Below are 6,431 nucleotides of genomic sequence, written 5' to 3'. Positions count from 1 at the left end.
GATTTTGGCATAGGGAAAATAATGTAAAAGGCGCCACGTGTTTTACGTAAAACTTGGTCCAATCACAACAATTTTTCGCATATAGAATCTATGGAAAAAACTCAATAGATCTGCGTTTTCGTTTTTTGAAAAAACAAGATTTAAACATACTTTTTAAGCTTTACAATTCCAGAAATTTTGAGTGTTTTTATTATTTATGACTTTAATGAAAATTTACAAATTTTACTTCCGCACATCTGTAGTAAATTTATTTTGAAATAGATTTGTTTTTGAAAAATCAAAATTGGATATTAAACAAGCCTTAAATCACATGCGGAAAAAACAGATTCGAAAATACCTATTTAACAAGCTGAGTAATTTTCTGGCTTGTTGGCGATGAGAGTAGGTATACCCCGACAGAACCACCCCTCATAAATAAACGGATTATAGTTAAACCACCAATAATATTATGACTAATATGAATAATCTTTTACCTACTATAAATCATTTAACTAATTTGCGACAGACGAAGGTATCTTAGATAAATTAATTCCAATATTTGAATGGACAAAAAGAGAAAAACTTATTGCAATAAAAAACATGTATTTTATTACCAAATGCAAAGCCAGCTGCACATAACAAAAAGGAAACTTTGTATTTTTATTATTTGGACACTCAAAGGGGTTAAAATTACATACGTTCCATATGACGAACAATTTTGTAAAAAAATTGTTCTAAAATTATCTGTCCGAAATCCTGATTGTATCTTGAAAGCACGAAGAGAAAAAAACACTAAACATTAAAAAACAACTTTAATTTCAATTTAATAAGACTGGTGGTTATTTATTGTTGTTTTAATCCGTTATATAAATTTGACACCTTTTTAAATTATCATTCTTTGTTTTTCATGTCCTTTTTATTTTAATTATTTTATATTAGTTTCTACTTTCCAAGCGTTAAAAGCAAGTATTGTAATAGGGCCTATTTGGCGAATGGCTGCTTTCATGTTTCGTCGACGTTCCATGACCCCTAGACTAAAAAAAAATTGATCTCCCGTTTCCGTCTGTCTGTCGTTTGCCTGTCTGTCCTGTGTGGCTTTTTATTAGACACGTACCTAATCTTAGAAATTGTTGTTAATTTTTATTAAAAAAAAAAATGTTTAACCAGATTGCTGTACCTAGTCTCTAAGAAACTGTTTTAACACGATTAGGAGACGTCTTCTCGTTAATATTCTACTATATTTTTAACAATAAATGAAAACTATCTATATAGTTTATTTTTACACTGCAACGTAATATTTAATGTTTAATTGTATTTCGGTGTATCCTAATTGATTTGAATACACTTTCACTCTCTTCATGTGCTGTATCTTTTAACTTTGGCACAATTCTCATAAATTATGTATGTACTACCTCCATAAATTAATAACAAAACCAAGCCACAATAAATCTCGAATCTGTTCCATAATGAAATATGTATTTTCAGATAAAAATGGAACACATGACCTTACGCTGCACTTTATGCATGTGCTTGTCACCTTGAAAAAAAATTTAACGTGATCTGTTTCTTATCTAGCGTTTCAATTTACAAATTCATTAAACCATGCGAAGCAATACCTGTCTGACCCTACTCCCTGAGGCTTAAATTTCCTTTAAAATTCATTAAATGTTCGGTTCAAGAGCGCTCGGTTCCTTTGTCAACAGTTTTTCCAAGAACCCGACAATTATCTTAAAGATTGTCCAGAATTATATGAATTTTATGGACTCCCAAACTTAATTTGTTTTACAGCCCTGTTGTCAGTTTTATGTTTAGCTGAAGAGCGGGGCGAACTCAGGTACAGAAAAGATCGGCTTTCCGCTGACAGGCTCTTTACCTGTACAATAATTGACGCCTGAGCTGTGAAACAAATTAACGTTGGGAGTCCATAAAATTCTTATAATTCTGGACAAACTTTAACAAGGTTTGCAAATTTGTTGTTGAAGGAAGTTTGAAATTTTAAAAAGTTCATAGCAGGCCTCAGGTGCTACACACTTGTGAAGGGAAAATGTTGATGTTTTCTGTTAGTTGTTTGTAAATGTTTGAGAAAAACATTTCGGCGATTTTTTCAGGTGTTTGCATTCAACACATTCGAGTGTACAAACTACAAACAAACAAAAGTTTTATGATACAATAAATCTTACACTTATAAATTATTAGTCAATATTATTGCTTCGTGAGGGGTACAAACAAGAGTAAGTTTCCGAAATGGTGAATCATGGTCTGAGTTTTTGAATTTTGAATTATAAAAGGCATCGTTGGATTTAGTTTTTCGAGAATTTTTCGTTGGAGTGAGTAACCAGATTTCACTTTTGTGCAGCTATTTGTGATCGTGATGCTAATTTCAGTTTAGTTTCTTCAGGCGTTCGTGTAAAATAAAAATATGTCATGGGTAATGTCAGTATCACAGTTTTTGTTAAAAATGATTTTATGTATTTTTCTTAATTACAGTCTGACAAAGTCCAAAAATTGATAAGGAAACTGATTTTTTCTACTCCCGAATCTAAAACCTTGTTTAGCGGACATACATAGGTACACAGCGTTAAACGATGTTTTATTGATAGTTTCATGATCTGGGGCTTTTTAGGCTCATTAAACACGAGCCGAAGATGCGTTCGAACTCACTAGTCACGTCTTGAATGTGTTCGGCAGTTTTCGTATTCATTAAACACGGTATTTTCATAGGCACTCTACCTGAAATGAAAGAAGTAGAATAAACAGCAGCTGTAAGTGAAAGTTTTGTTCACGTACTTTCGAAACTTGGATAATTATTATATGGATTTAATTTGAAATCATAGAAAAAGCATATACATAGTATGTAAACTTCTCCAAACACTCATTTTTAAACACTCACTTAGCTTCGCTGCGCTCGTGTTTAAATAAACTCGTGACTAAAGAGACGTTTATAAAGCTTGTTACATCGCGATTTAAAACAGGTGATTTAAAAAATATCATTGATTTAAATCATTTTTGATTTTTTTTAATTTTCTTTTTCAATTACGAACATATAATGCATGCCTTTTAAAGGCAATTTAATTCAATAAGGGTATTACCTGCGTACCGCCGCAATTTACGTAAACCTTTCTGGGACACCGCGAAGGCGAAAGATCCATGGCAATTTATAAGTGCAGTCCGATTCTTTTACCTTTGGCAGTGTCGTAAAGTAATAGCAAAAAGACATCTGGGATGTTTACGTTTATGTCTTCCAACTCACTGCGGCTCTAAGCGGTTACTACAAAGAATGTGCGTATTTCGCAACAATGGGTGTAGACCGTTCAAGCTTTCGCGAAAAGAAACTGACCATGGTTTTACGACACTTTCCCAAAATTAAAAGCACCAGACTCTTGGAATTTATAGGATTTTTTCGTCAGCTGCAATTTACATGTGCTGACAGAGCCGCACATTTGTGATTTGTGAATGTCTGAAAATACGCAGAAAATGAAAATTACAAAAACTAAATACAATATAAAGTTTTTCAAAACTGAATAAAAATAATTACCTAAATAAAAGTGTAAACTTAAGTCACATAACTTTTGATTTTTTTGTTACTACTTTTAAATTTTGAATTATTGTGGGTAACCGAAAAACTAAAAGAATCAAAGAAAAATCAAAAACAAAAATAATCAAAACAATAAAAAAAATCGTAACCGAAAAATTAAAAAAATCAAAGAAAAATCAAAATTATTAAAAAAATCAAACAAATTAAAAAAAAATCAAAAAAATCGTGATTTAAAAAAAAATCATTGACTTTTGATTTTTTTCCAACCCTGCTATTTTACGTGAGGTGTGTTTTAAGAGCAAATGTTACTGTAGGAACACGTCATAAAAATTAAAGTTAAGTGTTATCCAGTTAGCTGTGAAATTTAAACAGTTTTTCAGATGAGTTATGTTTCAATAATCATTTTGAGAATGTTTCGTTTTCTTTTCAAAAGTACAAATTTTTAAATAATAATATTCGACAAATTAGTTGATGGTTTTAAAAAAGATTGAATAACTCTTTAGTTTAACACACGTTAAAAAGAAAAAGAGACAAAAATCAATGTCTGGAAGAAGTAGGTTGACGTTAATTTATTGTCACAGTAAGCAGTCGTTTTTTAGATGTTGTGAAATCGAATTCCAATAAAAACTAGAATAACTTTGCTAAGAATATTACTTCATACATAAAATATTTTTCATACGGTTTCAAAAGAAAATAAAACTTATTCTTAAGGTGAAACTCTTTTATGACAAACTAGAAAAAAACGAAAAGACATACGAAACAAAGTGGATCTGGCAACTAATAAATCACATATGCTACTATAACATAGTACAATATTAAAATTTTAGAGTTTTTATTTGGTTTAAACATTAAATATTAAAAACACAGTGGGATACATTTTGATTATAAAGAGTGACAAAGTAGGTACTTTCTCGTAAAGTCTTTCGCTATTTAAATACATCACGTATATATATACTAAATACATTTACTAAGTTTCCTTTTAACTGAATAACAAAGTGAAGAATAGTGGACTTGATTGCTTTATAGTTAGGTATAGGTTTTTTGCTTAAGTCAAATAAGACAAGAGAAATCCGATCTTGTATTCTCCGTAGGTTCCATGAGTGTTCAGTTCTGTCATTGACTTTGTAATTTACCATCTATAGGTATACTTATTCACTGGTTCTGTTCAGTACTAAAGAATGAAGAAAGTACGCTACCAATAATACAGATTATAATAAATTCCAACACAAATTTGTGTAATAACTCTCTATGATATTGTTACGATATACGGGTGAATAAAAATTGGCGTGGGTAAAACTCAACAATTTATTTACACGACTAACTAACAGCGATTATAACTAACGTGACACAACTTAAATGCATTCGTTCCTCGACTTCTTGACTGAATAATCCCGTTCCCGTAGGTAGCCTCCATTTAAACGCATGTTCCCTTCTCGATGTTCCCAACCGAGAACTTTCTGGAATTCATCTCGACTCCCGCTTCTTTCTTTAGCCAATGCCGCTTCGAGTGTTTTCTCGACGCCGCAATCAAAACTTCCGGTAAACCGCTCCATATATTATTCGCCATAAATACCAGAAATCTCGGGAACCCATAGGCGTCGTACAGTAAACTGAATTAAGTACTTATTACGCGTCTTAATAAATTTTACATTAAAAAAGATGCTACAATCATAGTTACATTACACTTTACACTTAAAGTAATGAGAAGTTTACTTTTATTTTCTAGCAGTGTATACCTATGTGATGACAGAGTTATAATAAGTATCACATAGCTTTAAGAAAAAGCTTTTTTTTTACAACAAAATTCTTTTGAATTCTTTTACCAACTACTAACGTAACTATTTAAGGAAACGTGATTTTTAGGTACATGTCAGAATTGTCCTGATATTTATCCTATTGTTGCAATGCACATATTTTACAATTATTAAAAATTTAAAACAAACCGTCACTAGAAATTTATTTTTCAGGTGACATTTTTGGAGTTTGTACGCAACCACAAGTAAATTTTGAAGCTTCGGTGAAGTTCCAGCACTACATTTTGCATTCTCTTCATCTGTATCCATTTATATGGCTACTAAGATAACAATAATTCATTATTTTTTGTCACATTAATCAAGGTAATATCTTCTTCTGTGTTCTCCGTCAGGTAAAGTGCGACTTCAAATTTTGGAGCGTTTATATATGAATCATGGTAGGTTTATTTTTATTGGGATTTATGTGCAAAGATGTGTTGTGTGGTCACCTAATTATAATACACACATAAGATCAATTGAGGAAGTGCAACGTCGTTTTGCTAAATCTGCATTATTCTTGATGGATGGTGTTTATCCAACTCCAGGTTACCCAGAAGATTTACTTCTTAAACCTATAAACCTCCCTTTTCTGTCTTGCAGGCGATCGTATTTTTCTGTAATATTCTTATTTAAATTAATTCACTACCTAATCGACAGTCCAGACCTACTAAATAATATAAACTTTGCAGTTCCAGCATTTAGTAAAAGGCTTCATAATATTTTCTTTAAATCAAAGTTCAAAACGAACATTCTATCAAACTCTATCTATCGAATGATTACAAATTACAAAATATTGAACACGCTGTAGATATTTTTAGATTAAATTCCTTGAATTCTTTCATCAATTTTCTTGTTTGTTAATATTCATTACTTCTAACCTGCCCTGTAAATGGAATTTTCTCCCTTGGGCAAATTAATTAAATAATAATAATAAAAAGGTTTGAGAACCACACTTTCAAGTGTCCTTAAATTTTAAAATTAAATTCCTTGAAAGCGGTCCGTTTAACAATCTACCTGTTCAGGTATTGAAACAAATACGGTCCTGGAAAGGTAAGCGTGGCGAGTAAGCTTGATTGACAGTTTTAACCTGGGTGCAAGTAATCCCAAGTAATTGGAAATTTTAC

This window comes from Zophobas morio, unplaced genomic scaffold (genome assembly GCF_036711695.1).
Source record: "Zophobas morio isolate AGI-343-1 ecotype UQ-CSIRO unplaced genomic scaffold, CSIRO_AGI_Zmor_V1 ptg000029l, whole genome shotgun sequence".
Classification (NCBI taxonomy): domain Eukaryota; kingdom Metazoa; phylum Arthropoda; class Insecta; order Coleoptera; family Tenebrionidae; genus Zophobas; species Zophobas morio.
Note: the sequence above shows the minus strand (reverse complement) of the source record.